Here is a 17,678-nt window from a genome sequence, read left to right as displayed (position 1 = left end):
GCAGTGCTTTTGAGTCTCAAAACCATATCCCTCCTTTGTGGTAAATGGACATATGAGGGGTTCTTAAATTTGGTCTTCAGGATAGGCATTAGAAAGATTTTCGAAACTCGACAAAAAGAAATAAAATTAAGAGTAGGTATCCTAGTGCCTTTTTGGTGTTTACACCTAATCATAACTCTCCTCAAATTATTAAAAAGGTCGCCGGATCTCCATGTGGGAATCAAGAACTTAGTCCAACTTTTGCTTTTTTGCGTCAAGACTTCCCTTTCTGAAGTAGACTTAGATTTCTGTGTTAAGACTTATCTTACCTTTTTGAGGGACAGGGTTCGAATATTTGTCATCGGACAATCTCCTAGATGATGTTGTCGAATGTCAACCAAGCTAAGGGGGAAGTAAGAACTAGTGTCCAAGCTCTGTCTTTTTGGAATTCGTGCCTGATTTGAATTTTCTAAGGGGGGGACACCAAGAAGTACAGCTTTTGTCAAGAATTATATTTGGTGTTAGTGCTGTCCAAACGAATTTGTAAAAAAAAAGGCAAAAAAAAAAACGTAGATGTGAGTAGTTTGACCCATTAAACACCTCTCTTCGAGCTTGCAGTAGCCAGTTAACCTTGGCAGAAAAGAAAAGAAAAAAGGGGACAACCCACTCGTACCCAAAAGCGGATTTCCTTGTTTTTCAAGATAGAGGGGGGGGGTCAGAACCTATAGTTAAAGGTCTTCAAACATGATTATTCCAGTGATGTACTTAATATTTTCAATTCCTCGAAATTTTCACTCAATTTAAGCTATTCAGAATAAAAAGAAGATAGAAAAGGAAGAAATATACCACTTGATTCCCCATTCAGTGGTTCTTTCGAACTATAATCTTCACCCCATCGGAGTTACAATTCGAGAATGTCAAAATCCATTTTAGTAATCTGCCAATTTTCTGCAGTATGGGAATAATTTTCGCTTCCTTTACGGAAAAAAAAGTCAAGTAGCTCTAAAATATGTCTTTAAAACCTTCTGTAAATGTTGTTCTTAATTTCCCTTTGTTTTTCGGTTGTATCCTATTTCAAGTAATGTTGTTTCCGTCTTTTAGCTCTTCTTTTATATAATAACTGAATCAATGTTCGCTACACTTTTTAGTTTCTGTCCTTTGTATCTTTTCTTTCTTTTTTAAATTTTATTTCAACCCTAGTTGATTAAATTGATTGATTTTAAAGTTAAATCAGTCTAATTCACATATCACTTTGCCGGAAAAATTATGGGTATATATAAAACTTTATATGAGAAAGAAGTCTTTACTCCATGATGTCGTCATTAAACAGTAATTGCCGTAATTAAATCTCTTTAAGATATTAAACTATTCATTGAAGGGAACTAGCTTCCTGAAAAAAAAAGAATAAAACAAGGAGGAAAAAAAATGTTTCAAGCAGGTGCAACTTTTTGCCTCTGTAAATGTTCTATCTTAGTTTTGAAAGGTTGGTGAATGAAATGTCAGATGAATTTCATCTACTGACGTCTTGTTGCAAAAGTCAAACTTTGAAATTATGTTTTGCGAATCTTTAATTTTAGTGGAATGTGACAAAGAAATTGCAGGAAATGCCGGGAGAGAGAGAGAGAGAGAGCAGAATGTCGTTAAATTTGACATTAAAGCTTTTCTTAGAAAACTGTGCAAATTCTTTGTGTTTTTGCGTCGCAAAATATTTATTTTATTAGCAATTAGTTTTTTTTTACTGTCTTAAAAAAAATGTATTTACTCATTTCAATGTGTCATTGCTATTGGCTCGAATAGCTTCCAATTTGAAAGACCAAGATGCATGATCCACTGCTTAAGTGAGGGTAGAGGGATATACTATAGAGTATTTTTGTGTCATTCAACTTTCCTTTCGTGTTATACAAAAATGTGGTCTTCTATTCCAAAAGGTGTACTTTACTATGTCAGCTTTTCAATAGACAAAACGGTTAAGTCCACTTTGCACAATATTTTTGTATTGTATCAAATCATTAGATTGACCCGGATTTTTACCTTCATGAGAGTATTCTCAAAAATAACGTCATAGCTGCAGCAGTAGCTGCAACCTATCCATGATTTCTACAAAAAAGGATAAAAAAAAATTATTCGGACGTCGAACGCAAACAAATGTTGAACAAATTTAAATTGCCCAAATACATATATGTACATAAAATAAACTCGTTCTCAAAACAGACAAAAAAGTAGAAAATATTTTTTTTCGAGAATTTATGAACATAAGTGAAAACGAGGGGTGAAAAGTGAATTGGGCATTGCACAACACAGATATAAATTTGATCTCAATTACAAATGCATAAATGAAAAAAATTAAAGCCCTATCTATTTTGCGCCCCTCGTTCCCTCTTATACTCATAGATTCTCGGGAGGGGGATTATACTCTACTTTTTTTCCAGTTTGAAAATGAATTAAAAATAAATTACATTTATTATTTTGAACTGTTTAGTCTTCATATTTTATTACCACGTAATTGTATTTACTCTTATGCAAACATTTATCATGTTTCTACCTACTATAAACTATGCCCTCTTGGTTTTCAATTGGAACCGGTTCGATTTCGAATTTTATTTTGAGTTCCAGTTCTAACCTGCATGGAAGTACGGCACATCTTGACCCAACATAGACTCGAGCAAACATATAAAAAGAGACAGAAACACAGTCAAAAAAAAAATTAAGAAAAATGGTGTCTGAAACGAGAGAGTAGAAATCGAATTATTACTAATGATCTTTAGTTTCGAGGCTGGTAATTCCACATATTTCCCATATCCTTTATTGAATCCTTGTTACAAGGCATCTCTCCCGTAAGCTTGTTTATTTACAAAAACAATGTCTTTATCTGCGATTCGATTCTAAGTTTTCACGGCCACAGAAACAGGCACAACACACGGTACAATAGTGGTTTTTTGCACTTTTTACTGTGCCCAATGATCAGTCTTTGTTATTTTACTCATACAAGGGGGGATATATAATAACCGTAAATAAGGAGTGACTCGGTTCAATAGTAACCGAAACTCTAAAAATCGGAATTTTAACATCAATAGGTACATAAAAAAAATTGGCTTTTTATGCTGATTCCAAATGTATAAAACTCATTAAATTTAGTGTTACCCATCAAAGACTACGATCCTGAGAAAATTTGCCTGATTTTCGAAAAAAAGGAGAAAACACGCCAAAAAGTCAAGAAATTTTAATGAAAACCGCACTATCAGATTCTTTATATACGTGGACTTCTGTATTTTTGCCAGAAGAAAGATCACGGATACATGTTAATTATTTTTTTTTTTGCTTCTTTTTTTCCAGGGGTGATTGTATCAAACCAGTGATCCTATAATATCGGGAGAGAACTCATTCGAACGGAAATTAAAAGTTATAGTGTCTTTTTTAACTGACCAACAAATTGGAGGGCAACCAGCCCCCTCCTACGCCTCTTGTTTCCCTAAGTCATCCGATCAAATTTTGAGACAGCTATTTTGTTCAGCATAGTTGAAAAGTGAAATTTTTACACCTTTGAGGATAACATGACCCCCCACAGTCCCTGGGGAAAGGGCTGTAACTATTGAAATTTTCCTATTGTTAAGTATACTAACATTTTGGGGGGGAATTTTCTAAAATTCCCACTCGAAATGCTTTTTTATTTGTCTTACTTTTTTTGCCGATTCAATTTTTCATATGGAGATGTTCTGGGGGAATTTTCAGTGCGGTTGGTATTGTCTGGTGGATATTTCCTGCAGGAAGGGGATTTGTGCGGCAGAAATTCTCCATGAGTGAATTTTTTGCGGGAGCAACTTTTCATCAGGGGATTTCCGGGAGAAATTCTCGCGAGGGGGAGGGATTTCTGGCAAAATTTGAAAAACGATCAAAACTGTAATTAAAAAAGCAAGTTTTTCAACTGAAATTAAGGACCAACATTAAAACTTAAAAGGAACAGATATTATTCCATATATGAGGAGGTTGCCTCCTCCTCAGTATTTCGGTCTTTATGCTAAAATTTGGCTTTTTGTCCCAATCCTTTAAGAAAGATTCGTGAAACACAAGGGCCTTTTAATTAGAATAAGAATCTTTTTTTAAGGTACTAGAAACTGTAGCGTAGGGATTGAGGAGGCGGTAGCCCCCTTCATATACAGAATAATTTCAGCTCGTTCTTAAGTTATAATGTTGCTCCGTATTTTTAGTTGAAAAAACTTGCTTCTTTTCCATTTAATCAAACAGTTCGTGGTAACGAACTGTAGTTTTACCCATAAAGAGTTACGAGCCTAAGAAAATTTGCCTCATTTTCGAAAATAGGGGGAAACACCCCCTAAAGGTCGTACAATCTTAACGGAAACCACACCATCAGATTCAGCGTATCAGAGAACTATATTGTTGAAGTTTAAAGCTCCTATCTACAAAAATGTGGAATTTCACATTTTTTGCCAGAAGACAAATCACAGATGCGTGTTTATTTGTTTTTTTGTTTTTTGTTTGTTTTTTTTTCCCGGGGGTGATCGAACCGACTCAGTCGTCATAGAATGTCACAAGAGGGCTCATTTTAACGGAAATCAAAAGTTTTAGTCCCCTTTTTAAGTGACCGAAGAAATCGGAGGGCCCCTAGGCCCCTCCCACGCTCATTTTTTTATCCAAAGTCACCGGATCAAAATTCTGAGATAGCCATTTTATTCACTATAGTCGAATAACCTAATAACTATGTCTTTGGGGACGACTTACTCCCCCGCAGTCCCCGTGGGAGGGGCTGCAAGTTACAAACTTTGACCTGTGTTTATATATAGTAATGGCTCCTGGGAAGTGTACAGACGTTTTCAGGGGGATTTTTGGGGTTTAGGGGAGAGAGTTGAGGGGGAGGGTTATGTGGTAGGATATTTCCACGGAGGAACTTCTCATGAAGGAATAGAATTTCAATGAAGGAGGCGCAGGATTTTCTAGCCATTATTTGAAAAAACAATGAAAAAATAAACGTGAAAAGTTTTTTTCTACTGAAAGTAAGGAGCAGCATGAAAACTTGAAACGAACAGAAATTATTACGCATATGAGGGGTTTACCTCCTCGTAATACCTCATTCTTTACGCTAAGGTGTTTTTAGTAATTTCAACTATTTATTCTATGGCCTTTGTGATTCAGAGGTCATTCTTGAGGAATTGGGACAAAATTTATGCTTTAGTGTAAAGACCGAGGTATCAACGAGGGGTTGCACCCCTCATATACGCAAGAAAAACATACGAATATAGAAGGTTCGTTACGTAAGTTAATTCGTAAGTTATGTATATTTTTTACTAATGAAAACGTTCGTAAGAAACTAAAAGTTATAGTTGCCTTTTTAAATAATCGAAAAATTGGAGGGCACCTAGGCCTCCTCCCCCGCTTCTTTTTTCTCAAAATCTTCCGATTAAAACTATTAGAAAGCCTTTTAACCAAAAAAAAATTAATATGCAAATTTTGTTTTAATGTCTGTCTATGTCTATGTCCTATGTCTAGGTTCTATGTCTTTTGCCAGAAGGCAGATCACGGATGCGTGTTTATTCGTTTTTTTTTGTTTTTTTTTCCCAGGGATGATCGTATCGACCCAGTGGTCCTAGAATCTTGCGAGAGGGCTCATTCTAACGGAAATAAAAAGTTCTAGTGCCCTTTTTAAGTGAACAAAAAAATTGGAGGGCACCTAGACCCCCTCCCACGCTAATTATTTTCCCAGAGTCACCGGATCAAAATTCTGAGATAGCCATTTTATTCAGCGTAGTGAAAAAACCAGTGCTTACATATAGTAATGGTTATTTGGAAGCGTACAGACGTTTTCAGGGGATTTTTAGGTTGGGGGGTTGAGAAGAGGGGGATATGTTGGGGAAACTTTCCTTGGAGGAATTTGTCATGGAGGAAGAAAATTTTCATGAAGGGAGCGCAGGATTTTCTAGTATTATAAAAAAAAAAAACAATGAAAAAATAAATATGAAAAAGTTTTCTCAACTGAAAGTAAGGAGAAGCATTAAAACTTAAACCGAACAGAAATTATTACATATATGATGGGCTCACCTCCTCCTAATACCTCACTCTTTATGCTAAAGTCTTTTTAGTAATTTCAACTATTTATTCTACGGCTTTTGTGATTCAGAGGTCATTCTTATGAAACTGGGACAAAATTTAACCTTTAGTTTAAAGAGCGAGGTACTGACGAGGGGGTGAACCCCCTCATATATGTAATTAAAACATGAGAATACAAAAGTTCGTTACGTAAGCTATTTTTAAGTTACCTATATCTTTTACTAATAGAAACATTCGTAAAAAATATAAAATTCTAGTTGCCTTTTTAAGTAACCAAAAAAACGGAGGGCAACTAGGTCTCCTCCTCCGCTCCATTTTTCTCAAAATTATTCGATCAAAACTATGAGAAAGCCATTTAGCCAAAAAAAAAATATACAAATTTCATTTTAATTATTCATCTGCGGAGAGCCAAAATCAAAACATGCATTAGTTCATAAACGTTCAGAAATTAAATAAAAAAACAAGTTTTTTTTTAACGGAAAGTAAGGAGCGGCATTAAAACTTAAAACGAACAGAAATTACTTCGTATATGAAGGGGCTGCTTCCTCATCAACGCCCCGCTCTTTACGCTAAAGTTTTTAGCTGTTTTAAAAAATAGAGTTAAGAGAAAGAGTCAAACTATAGCGTAAAGAGCGGGGCGTTGATGAGGAAGCAGCCCTTTTCATACACGGAGTAATTTCTGTTCGTTTTAAGTTTTAATGTCGCTTCTTACTTTCCGTTAAAAAAACTTGTTTATTTTATTTAATCACAAACAGAAGTGCATCTTCTTTTACGAATTTTTCTGTTGTTTGCTTTATGATCTTTGCCGATTTGTGCAGCAGCTGCTAATTTTACTTTATATGCTGGAACGCTCATAAAGGCTGAATGACGGTACTAGAAACCTTGCATTCCTCACTTCTAGGTCCCTCCCTCCAGGTCATGTTTTTGGGCAGCCGGCGCCAATAATCAGAATTTTGAGGATTTAGTCCCTTGAGTTCCATTTTGCTTGATGAAACATTATTTACTGTTAAGGAGAAACCAATTCCAATAAGACCCCAACAAGCAATTCCAGCGGGACCCCGAACATCCAATTCTGACTTTTTTCATGCTGATTTCTGTTCCTGGAACCTGTTGCGTGCTCATTTTGGTTAGAAAAATTTGTTACAGGTTGATTTTTCTTTTCGTGAAACTTATACATTGATTTTTCTCATTGTAAAACTATTTTTGCTCGTGTAACTTGTTGCGTGCTGATTTTTGTTCGTGAAACTTGTTGCATGTTCATGTTTCTCTTCGTGAAACTTGTTCATTGATTTTTCTCCTCGTGAAGCTGATTTTGCGCCTGGAACTTTTTGCGTGCTGATTTTTGTTCTTGGAACTTTTCGAGTGCTGATTTTTTGCATGAAATTTGTTACGTGTTGATTTTTGTCTTCGTGAAACTTGTAGAATGATTTTTCTCCTCTTGAAACTGGTTTTGTTCATTGATGTTTTTTGGGTGATTTTTTTGTGGAACTTATTGCATGTTCTTTTTTCTCTTCGTTAAACTTGTACGTTGATTTTTTCTCCTTCGAAACTTAATTTATTCATGGAAATTGTTGCGTGCTGATTTTTGTTTGTGGAACTTGTAGAGTGATGATTTTTGTTTGCGAAACTTGTTGCATGTTGATTTTTCTCTTTGTGGAACTTGTACATTACTTTTTCTCCTTATGAAACTGATTTTATTCATGGAACTTGTTGCATACTGATTTTGTCCGTGGAAACTTGATGCGTGCTGATTTTTGTTCGGAAAACTTTTTGCATGTTGTTTTTTCTCTTGGTAAGACTTGTAAATTGATTTTTTTCTCCTCGCGGCACTGATTTTCTTTTTGGAACTTGTTGTCTGCTGCTGTTTGTTCGTGGAACTTGTTGCGTGCTAAGTTTTGCTTGTGAAACTTGTTCCATGTTGATTTTACTCCTCGTGAAACTTATACATTTTAACTTATTTTCTGTTTCACGAAAGAAAATCAGCATGCAACAAGTTCCACGAACAAAAAATTAGCACGTAATAGGTTCCATGAGCAAAATCATTTTCACACGGAAAAATCAATTTTGAAGTTTCATGAAAAGAAAAATCAATATGCAACACGTTTCATGAACAAAAATCAGCACTCAACAAGTTCCACGAACAAAAATCAGCACGCAAGAAGCTCTATGAACAAAATAAGTTTCACCAGGAGAAAAATCAATGTACAAGTTTAATGAAAAGAAAAACCAATATCCATGTTTCACGAACAAAAATCAGCCGTGACAAATTCCACTAACAAAACCAGATTCACGATGAAAAAAAATCGATGCACATGTTTTACAAAGAGAAAAATCCTTATATGCAAGTTTTGTGAAGAGAAAAATCAACATGCAATACGTTTTATTAAGAAAAATCAGCACTCGACAAGTTCCACGAACAAGAATCAGCACGCAATAAGTTCTATGAACAGAATCAGTTTCACCTGGAGAAAAATCGATGTACAAGTTTCACGAAAATAAAAACCAACATGCAATAAGTTTCACGAACAAAAACCAGCACGGGACAAGTTCCACGAACAAAACCGGATTCCCGATGAGAAAAACAATGCACAAGTTTCATGAAGAGAAAAATCAATGTGTAACAGGTTTCACTAACGAAAATCAGCATGCAAGAAGTTCCATGAACTAGAATCAGCATGTAACAAGTTCAATCAAAAATCAGTATCATGAGGAGAAAAATCAATGTACAAGTTTCACGAAGAGAAAAATCAAGATACTACAAGTGTCTGGAACAAGAATCAGCATGTAACAAGTTCCACGAACAAAAAATCAGCGCGCAATAATTTGCATGTACAAAATCTGTTTGAGAAAAATCAATGTACAAGTTTTACGAAGAGAAAAATTAACCTGTAACATGTATCACGAACAAAAATAAGCATGCAACAAGTTCCACGAACAAAACTGGATTCACGAGGAGAAAAGTCAGTGTAAAAGTTTCACGAAAAGAAAAATCAACATGTAACAAATTTCACTAACCATAATGAGCAAACAAGAAGTTCCATGAAGAAAATCAGTTTTACGAGGAGAAAAATCGATTTACAAGTTTCACGACCAGAAAAATCAAGATGCAACAAGTTTCACGAACCGACATCATCACGCAATAAGTTCCATGAACAAAAATCAGCACGCAACAAGTTCCATGAGCAAAATCAGCATCACAAGGTGAAAAATCAATGTATAAGTTTCACGAAGAGAAAAATGAACATGCAACGAGTTTCACGAACAAATAATGATCAAGAAATAAGTTTCACGAATAAAAATCAAAATAACACAAGTTACATGTGAGTTTTTATCCTTCCAATGTTAAAATGATACTGATCGAAAACTTATAATAAACTCGCTACTGTCAATGACCAGCCATAGTTTACCACGGAGACTGCTGCATAAAAAATAATGGGACTGACGAAACTTGGAGCGGAATTGCTAGAATCGGAATTGTGGAATTGTGGACAGCAACCGGAGCTAGATTTTGAATCGGTTGAACCGGGTCAGAAACCAGCAGAATTAGAGATGGAACCGTTGTAACTAAGGGTCAGAAGTGGGGGATGTGGAATTGGATATCACTTCATTTAAAAAATGTCTTAGGGATAATGATGAGGTTCCAGAGGGTCAGTCATAGTGTGGCCCGATGGTGTGAAATTACATGGTATATCAGGGAGGGTTGGCTTGCAAAAAATACGAAACAATGGATTTAATGCATGATTTTTGACAAGAACATATTTGGAAATTGTCTTAGGAATGATAATATGTGCCATAGGGATGCCACGAGTCAGCCACGTTTTGAGATGGTAGCGTGACTTGCCGTGAAGGGCATCTTGTTGAGGGGGGTTTTGCAAAAACACGAATCAATGAACTTTAAGCATAATTTTATTATGAAAATATCTGGAAAATGTCTTAGAAATGATAATGCGTATCATAGGGTTGTCACGAGGCAGCCAAATATTGTCGCGGTGATATGAATTACCATAGATGCCATCACGTTGAGGAATGGTGGAGTGCGCCGTCTGCCACCCGTAGTTTGACATGGTGACACGAATTGCTTGGACTAGCATGTTTTACAGCTTAAAGTTAAGGAGGGAGGTTCTAAAAGAACTTTTCAGCGGTGGGGGACTGAAATCTAAAATCCAGTCAAAGAAATGAAACCTTTTCATTAAAAATCTCAGAAATATTTCTTAGTATGGTTTAAGTTTATCTCTAATAACAAGCCACCCCCTCTGAAATTGCTTGCTAGGGTGGGCTACCCACTTATTGTCGCAATGGCTGGAATATGTATAACCATGGCTCAAAGAAACGTAGCATTTCCATTAAAATCTGTCATGAATAACTCTTAATGTGGTTTAAATTCATCTCTAATAACAAACCCTAACTCTGGAATTGGTTCATAGGGGGTCCCCGTTGGAATTGGATGTTAGGGGTCCCGCTGGAATCACTCGCTAGGTTTCCATTGGAATTGGTTTCTAGGCCCCCGCGGAATTGGATGTTAGGGGTACCCGATGGAATTGCTCGCTAGGGGGTGGATCACCCACATATTGTCAAGGTGGCGTGAATATGCATAGTGAATATGCATAGTCATGGCTCAAAGAAACGTAGCATTTCAATTAAAACCTTTCATGAATAATTCTTAATTTGGTAAAATTTATCTTTAGTAACAACCCCCACCTCTGGAATTGGTCGCTAGGGGGTGGGTCAGCCATTGAGCGTCACAGGCTGGGAATTGGCATGGAACGTCGCAATCAAACAATGAAATGGGAGGTCTGCGGTGTTCAAATAAAAGCAATGGTAATTTTTTAGTTTAACAAGTTTTTAGTTTTGAGAGAAAAAGGTTAAAGACTCTTAGGTGTGATAATGCGCCCCCTGATGGTGTCATCGGGAGTGGGGCATTGTTCCACGCTGGCGTCAATTGCTAGGAGTCATCAGAAGCAACGCTGATGGAGATTTTTTTTTTCATTATGTTTAAACGATTGCTTCTAGTTTAAACGAATATTTATGCAGGAAAATGCCGGAAAAATACCATGTGGTGGGTTAGCCATTCAGTGTTACAGGCTGGGAATTACCATGGAACATCGCATTATAGCATTGAAATGATATTTTGCCGCTGTTCAAATAAAATCAATGGTTATTTTTTAGCTAAGAAATTTAGTTTTGAGAGGAATAGGTTGAAAAACCTCTATAGGTGATACTGTGCCCCCTAGAAGCTGTCATCGGGGGTTGGTACATTGTGCCAAGCTGGCCTCAATTGCTAGGAATCATCAGAAGAAACGCTAATGGAGGCTTTTCATTAAATCTAAGTTATCGATTCTAGTGTAAACAAATATTTTTCAGGAAAATGCCCGAAAATGCCCTAAGTTCGATAATGCCTGCTAGACGGCACCACATGCTAGCCATTGAGTGTCACAGGCTGGGAACTGAGAGAAAATAATGCCAAGAAAAAATGAACAAAGTATAGAATTAAGTCATATGTCTTGTGCCCCCCATTTTCCTGTTTTGAGTGAACTTAGATCCTTTTAAAAGAAAACATCTCTAAACGTAGTGTAAGAAGGAGTATTTTCCTTTGTTTTGAGCAGGTTTATATCATTCTCTAAGAAAGCATTTCTAGAAATTTTGACTTACGTGAGAAATTAAGCAAGTATATCCTTCCGCCAATAGGAGAGGCTCTTGATGAGGACTTGGATGGCATTTTTATTAAATTCTTCATTTTATGATCAGAAGTCGAAAAAAAATTTAAACATTTGACGATAACCGAAAAATCCCTGAGAACTAAGTAATAACCTATTTGATAAATCTATAATCCTTATTTCTCCTCTGAGAAGAAGTTCAAAGATATTGACATTTTTATCACTACAAAACACATTAAATTATTGGTAATATCATGGGTGCTGCATAGGGTGTTTCAGAGTATCCCCGAATAGGTATGATTAGCGTCACTTACTTTTGATAAGGACTTGTGTCTTCGATGTGTCATTGGAGGGGAAACCAAGGTATGTTTAGAATCTCCCTTTGTGATCAAAGCACTGTGGATAATGCTTGGAAAAGAGCCGTTTCAGTAACAATGGAAGAGCTCAGAAAGGACATAGTTTCATCGAATCTTTGTATTTAATTGTGTTTCTAACTGTTTTATTATATTACTCTTAATTAAAATTTGAGCTACTGTTCATTGGTAATTTATTTGAGTATCAACAAATTTGGATTGGAGAATGTTTCCTTAAGCAAAGGTTGAAAACTGAGAATTCCCATAATAAAGCTTATAAAAACAAGATTAACTCCGTTTCTTTTGCCAAATGGTCATCGGTTGTAGAAAGGGACCATTTTTCACACTAATAGTTCTTCTCTGTCCATGATGAGTTTAGGATTCTCAGTCTAGGAAACTATTTCTCTGGGAGAATATTAGTAAATTAGTCTTAAGTCAAGATGTTACAAATTGGTTAGTAAAAGACAGATTTCTGAGGCGTCTTTGTCTTCATTTTTAAGAACAGCGTTGCCATACTTATTTAGCCCAATAATTTTAAGTATTGACGAAGAAAGGATTAGTGAACTGACAACAAGCAATTCAATGCTGTCTCTTCACTAGTGGGGTCTTATCAGGACCATATCCAGTGGGAATAGGTCAACAGATTTGAATCTCCCTCCTCCCAATTATTTTCTGACTCGCAAATTCGCCTACCATTGCACTTAAAAAGGAAAGGTGTGTAAAGAGGGAATTTTCTTTGCCCCTTCCTCCTCCCGAACCATAATCCTGGGTGCAACCCAGTTTATAGGTCTCGTGCTTGTGGGAGAAAAATAAATTAATCCTCGTTTTTTAAGTCTCATAACCCTACAGCACTGAAGTTATCTTAGTTTTATGGTCACAAATGCCAAATGTATTTTTTCCAATGATTCAAAATTGTTGGATTGCCTCTATGTAGGGAATTTCTTCAGGATTCCATTGTAAAAAATAAAAATAAAAAATAAGCTCAAGTTGTTACTTTTTGATGCTTGCTGAAAAGTGGCAGATATTTTCAAAATGGGGGTGAATTAGAAAATAAGTATAGGAAATTACGGAAAAAATCATTAAAATCTTGTAAAATTCTGTTCTGAAAGATTTTTCCTTTTCTTTTTTTCTTTTTTTATATTTTTGTGAATACTAACTCCTATCTGTCTAATCTTTTGAGTTTATGTATAACAGCACCATTACAAATGAAGACACACACTTTAAGATTTCTGTTATTGCTGTCCTTTGCTTTCAAAACCACAGTGAAGAAGCTTTGTTACGTGATTAAATAAAAAAAACTAATTTTTTAGCTGAAAGTAAGGAGCGACATTAAAACTTAAAACGAACAGAAATTACTCCGTATATCAAATGGGTTGTCCCCTCCGCAATCCCTCGCTCTTTACGCTAAAGCTTTTAATTGTTTTAAAAAGTAGAATTGTGGCAAAGAGTAAAAATTTAGCGTAAAGAGCGAGGGATTGCGGAGGGGACAACCCATTTGATATACGGAGTAATTTCTGTTCGTTTTAAGTTTTAATGTCGCTCCTTACTTTCAGCTAAAAAAAAATTAGTTTTTTTTTATTTAATTTCTGAACGTTTTTGAATTAATGCATGTTTGGTTTTGGCTCTCCGCACATAAATTATTAAAATGAAATTTGTATATTAATTATTTTTTTGGCTAAATGGCTTTCTCTTAGTTTTGATCAGACAATTTTGAGAAATAAGGGGTGGAGAAAGAGGCCTAGTTGCCCTCCAATTTTTCGGTTACTTAAAAAGGCAACTAGAACTTTTAATTTTTAACGAACGTTTTTATTAGTAAAAAATATACGTAACTTAAGAATTAACTGACGTAACAAACTTTCATAATCTTATATTTTTATCATGTATACGAGGGGGTTTGTACCCTCGTTAATACCTCGCTCTTTACACTAAATCGTAAGTTTTGTCCCAATTCTTTAAGAATGACCCCTGAATCAGAAAGGCCGTAGAATAAATAGTTGAAATTACTAAAAATACTTTAGCATAAAGAGCGAGGTATTTATCTCCTCCTAAATACCTCGCTCTTTATGCTAAAGTATTTTTAGAACCCCTCATATGCGTAATAATCTCTGTTCGTTTAAGTTTCAATGCTACTCCTTCCTTTCATTTGAAAAAATGTTTTCATGTTTATTTTTCATTGTTTTCTTATAGTAATGATAAAAAAAAAAAAAAAAAAAGGTAAAGGATACGGCATTAGACTTTACAGTCCGTACCGGCGGTGCTGATCTCCGTTTCTTGTTCCTTCAGCCAGGAAGTGCAATGGGGGGTTGGGGGCCAGCCATCCTGTGCTTTCGCACACCCTTCCTGTTTACCTTCCCCAGATTTCTCCAGGTACCCATTTAGAGCTGGGTCGACTCTGGCTAAGCTTACAGAGTCACGCCACTGACCCCCGTCCCAAACTGAAGAATTGGGTACACTGGGATTCGAACCCGTGTCCTCTCAGACAAGGGATCCTGAATCCAGCGCACCAACCCACTCGGCCAGGACGGCTAAATGATAGAAAATCCTGCGCCCTTTTCTTTGAATTTTTATTCCCCCATGACAGATTCGTCCAAGGAAAGATCCTCCAACATAGCCCCCTCCCCTCATCCCCACCCCCAAACAAAATAAAATCCCCCTGAAAACGTCTGTACACTTCCCAATAACCATTACTATATGTAAACTCTGGTCAAAGTTTGTAACTTGCAGCCCCTCCCCCAGGGATTGTGGGGGAGTAAGTCATCCCCAAAGACATAGTTATTATGGTTTTCGACTATGGCGAACAAAATGGCTATCTCAAAATTTTGATCCGTTGACTTTGAGAAAAAATGAGCGTGGGAGGGGGCCTAGATGCCCTCCAATTTTTTTGGTCACTTAGAAAAGGCACTATAACTTTTCATTTCCGTTAGAATGAGCCCTCTTGCGACATTCTAGGACCACTTGGTCGATACGATGACCCCTGGGAAAAAGAAAAAAAAACAAATAAACACGCACCCGTGATTTGTCTTATGGTAAAAAATACAAAATTCCACATTTTTGTAGATAGGAGCTTGAAACTTCTACAGTAGGGTTCTCTGATACGCTGAATCTGATGGTGTCATTTTCGTTAAGATTCTACGACTTTTAGGGGGTGTTTCCCCCTATTTTCTTAAATAATGCAAATTTTCTCAGGCTCGTAACTTTTGATGGGTAAGACTAAACTTGATGAAACTTATATATTTAAAATCAGCATTAAAATGCGATTCTTTTGATATCAATATTCAATTTTTTAGAGTTTTGGTTATTATTGAGCCGGGTCGCTCCTTACTACAGTTCGTTACCACGAACTGTTTGACAAAGTCACGTTTCAGAAAAAACAGAAAAGTTTTTTTTTTACGTTGTCAAATTCTGGGTTCTGGTAATTTTAGTTTTACGTCAGTATACTCACTTATGTTGTAAACTAAACGTAATTTTAGTTTTACAGTGGGGTGGGATATTGCTCATCTCCCCCAAATAAACCCATCCCCCCGTGAAAATTGCGACTCAAAAATGCACTCTTTCCGTATATTCAATATCTTTTCTGGTATTCATGCTTCGGCAAAAGGATTTGGTGAAGTGTAAAATGCAGTGTTTGCTTAAAATTTTGGGCGGTGGATAACGGGCTAATTTTACATCTGATTCCGCCATTCTGGCATTTCTACTCTTTTTGACACCGTAAGAATGTCGGTGCAAAAAAAGCACTCATTGCAGCGTCACGCCACTTGATGACAAGGAGGTCCTGTTTTCTAGGCTTAAAATTAATGGCTAATGCTGCCACCTCTAGTGAAAGAATTTATTATATGCATTATGATAAATGCTTCAGACTTTGATGGTTTCTTCTATTTTGCAAGAAAAAAAACTTTATTTTGGAGTTAGCTTGAAATATCTAGCTGGTGGTCCCGGTATCGGGCACAATTTCGGGATCTTCCCAGCGGTTCGAAACCTCTTATTTTATAGACAAGTCAGTTCCTCGCGCATTCATTAGGTACATTTGGGTTGTGAACATTAGGTCCTGCGTCGTTCAATTAGTAGAATAGAAGTCGAATAATATGAAATTTAGATAGATAGATAGATAAGTATACTTCAAAAGCCCGTGGGCCTTGTATATATGTATAGACAAGTATAAAAGAATTGAAAGATCTTGGGTCCAGTCCAAAGCCCTTCTGAATCAAACCCTTCCGACCCAGTTTATGGGGCTCTTCTTCCTTTTAAGAAGGTTTGAACATCATTAAAATTTTGGATATTAGAAATATGAACCATGTTGAATGTGAAGTAACAAGTTTCGTATGTGAATGTTTCTCTTAGTTTCGGATTTAAATAACCGCATTTCAACTTTTTGTTCTCTTTGATTACAAAGAAGATAATCTGTTGATGACAAAAATGCAAGATCAGGATGTCTGTAACTATAAGAATCCAATCGATACAATTTTCGTCTATTAGACTTCTGATCTTCAATTTCTATAGATCGAAAACGATTCTTTCTTTGCCTCATCTGTATCCGATTGCAAGTTAGCACTCATCGCGTCAAGTTGGAAACATCTCAGTGCTTTTTTCTCTGTAGAATTTCTCCAGTCGTTTATGCAATTAGTTAGAACTCTTTCTGTATATAAGCCCTTTGTTTCCAAACGGGCCTATAAAGTTGGGCTAGGATGAAGAATTAAGAGGTTTTGATAGGAGTAGCAAAGAGATGTGGCGGAATTTATTTATATTTATGTTATTGCATTTGCAAACAGATTCGCCAGTGCACATTTTCCCTGTCCGTTTCAAATTTGAATTGAACAAAAGAAGTTTTTCGTTAATGGTCATCACATAATTAACATTAAATCAAAATTCTGTAAAATAGCTGACATATGACAATGGTTGGTTTGTATGTGTTTTCAATTTGAGATTTTTGTAAAGGCAAGTCAAAAAATAATTGGAAAATATATTAATCCGTAGTAGGGACAGGAGCAACACCAAAATCCTCCCCGGGTGCCAGCCCTGGAATATCATTGTCAACGCAGCAGCGTTTATTTTGGAAAGGCTCACGTGTCTCTCATGTCTAGGCTAATTGTTTATTTTTTATACCTCTTTATACAAAATGGATGGTTTTAAAAAGAAGGGAAAGGGTAGATACTTTTAGTGTTATTTTTAAGGCCCTAGGGCTCTACATGGCATCAGATAAAAATTTGGATCGACCGTTGTAAACAAAAGTATTTTAACGAAAGGTGGATATGTTATATCATATTGAAATTAGAGTAATGCAAGGATTTTTGTTATTTATGATTAGAGGGCCTACTAATAACAATGATTACCGGAAAATCTCACTATTTTGCTCTTACTTGCATTGAACTATTGAACTACAGGCTTTATTGAACTATGTAAGTGTACTCTTCGATCTAAATCTTATGAATTGCATTCAATTTGAGATAACGACCTACTCAAACGGACTTCGTCCGCATAATATAATAACAATAGACCGAAACCGCGGAAAACAAAACTTATCAGGAGCTGCATTTTGTGAAGATTCAGTCCTATCATTATAAAGGGGTGTCAATGAAATCGCGCCCTGACGAATCCCCTTTCTCTCCGGACTTATCATCTTTGAAATAAACTTTCC

General features: G+C 36.1%; 1 protein-coding gene across 1 annotated transcript in view; it reads left to right on the top strand.

Moving 5' to 3' along the window:
* The window catches only part of LOC136030303 (ubiquitin carboxyl-terminal hydrolase 48-like), a 250,597-nt gene that overhangs the window by 218,693 nt on the left and 14,226 nt on the right, over positions 1-17,678 (top strand). The window lies entirely within an intron of this gene.

The sequence above is a fragment of the Artemia franciscana genome, chromosome 8, assembly GCF_032884065.1.
Source record: "Artemia franciscana chromosome 8, ASM3288406v1, whole genome shotgun sequence".
Lineage (NCBI taxonomy): Eukaryota > Metazoa > Arthropoda > Branchiopoda > Anostraca > Artemiidae > Artemia > Artemia franciscana.
The sequence above is the reverse complement of the archived record's forward strand: the minus strand, read 5'-3'. Positions and strand labels throughout refer to the sequence as shown.